The sequence below is a fragment of the Nicotiana sylvestris genome, chromosome 12, assembly GCF_000393655.2.
Source record: "Nicotiana sylvestris chromosome 12, ASM39365v2, whole genome shotgun sequence".
Taxonomy (NCBI): Eukaryota; Viridiplantae; Streptophyta; class Magnoliopsida; order Solanales; family Solanaceae; genus Nicotiana; species Nicotiana sylvestris.
The window spans coordinates 168,226,475-168,228,200 of NC_091068.1; positions in this window are offsets into that span (position 1 = coordinate 168,226,475).

Consider the following 1,726-nt stretch of genomic DNA (forward strand, 5'->3'; position numbering starts at 1 on the left):
CTAACCTTGTAAGAGGGAATTTACCCTATAGGTGAAATAAATTAATATGTGTTTCTATTTTGTGGGGCTATGTATGCACGCTGTTGTGACGACCCGGCCGGTCGTCTTAAGAATTTATGCCCCAATCCCCTTTAACTACTTTTCCCAAGTTTATTTCTGTTATTTTGATTTGCCGGGATGTTCAGTTTTGAGTTTCGGAGAGTTATGGGACACTTAGTCCCTAAATGAGGGCTTAAGTGTCGGAAAATTGGTCATAGTCGGAACAGTGTTAAGACGGCCTCGGAATGGAAATCTGATGGTTCCATTAACTCCATTGGGTGATTTTAGGGTTAGGAGCATGTTTGGATTGTGTTTTGGAGGTCCGTAGCTAATTTAGGCTTGAAATGCCGAAAGTTAAAGTTTTGGAGTTTCCGGTCTGATAGTGAGATTTTGATACGAGGGTCGTAATGGAATTTCGGAATTTGGAGTAGCTCTATGGTGTTGAATGTGACGGGCGTGCAAAATTTCAGGTCTTTCAGATGAGGTTCGATAGACATTTTTATCAAAAGCGTATTTTTAGAGTTTTTGGAATTCTTAGGCTTGAATCCGATGAAAAATAGGTGTTTTGATGTTGTTTTGAGCGTTCCGAAGGTTGGAACAAGTTTTAATTATGTTTTAGGGTTGGTTGGCAGGTTTGGTTGAGGTCTCGGGGGCCTCGGGTGTGTTTCGGATGCTCAATGGATCATTTTAAGTTGTTAAAAAGTTGCGGATTTTGTTCAGCTGTTGCAGAGGAATTTTACCCTTCGCGTTAGCGGAGAGTCATTTGAGAAACGCAAATATTAAGCCTTCGTGTTCGCGATGGGAGATCCGATTCGCGAAGGGCTGGATACTTGTGAACCGCGTTTGCAACTGGGCTTCGCGTTCGCGAAGGAGGCAATTTGGCCTAGTAGAATTTACTCATCGCGTTCGCGATGAGAGGAACGCGTTCGCAAAGGTTAGACGGGTAAAGCATTGCGTTTGCGAGGGCCTTGTCACATTAGCGTAAGAGAACTTTTGGTCAACATCATTTTTGTACTTTGCGAACGTGAGGCTTTGACCGCGTTCGCGAAGAAGGAATTAAATGCTCGGGCAGAATGTTTTAAAAGGTTCATTTCGCGAATTTTAGCCTAGGATCCTCCATTGTTAGGCGATTTTGAAGCTTTTTGAAGAGGGTTGAAGAGGGATTCAAGGGGAATCACTTGGTGGTAACATTTTTGACTTCATAACTCGTTTTTATGTGATTAAGGACCTTATTAGTGGTGAAAAATTTGGGAAAAATAGGTAATTAGGGCTTGAGTTTAAGAGACCTTTAAATGAGGATTTGAGGGGTCATTTGGACTCCGATTTCAGTGTTCTTGTTATGTATAGACTTCTGAGAGTACGAGGTTTCTGAAACTATAAATTCTTCCTGATTCTGAGATGTGGGCCTGAGGGGCATTTTGGTCATTTTACATAATTTCGCGTATTAGCTTAGACTTTAATTGTAGAATCAGTTACTTGAAGCGTTATTTACATTATGTAATTGAATTGAATAGATTTGGGCCATTCGGAGTTGAGCACTCGTGGCAAGGACGTGGTGTCGAGTTGATTTTGAGCTGGTTCGAGGTATGTGGCTTGTCTAACCTTTTGTGGGTACCTTTCCCTTAGGATATGATATATTTGATAATTGAAACGCCTTGTACGTGAGGTGAGGAGTGTGTACTTGAGC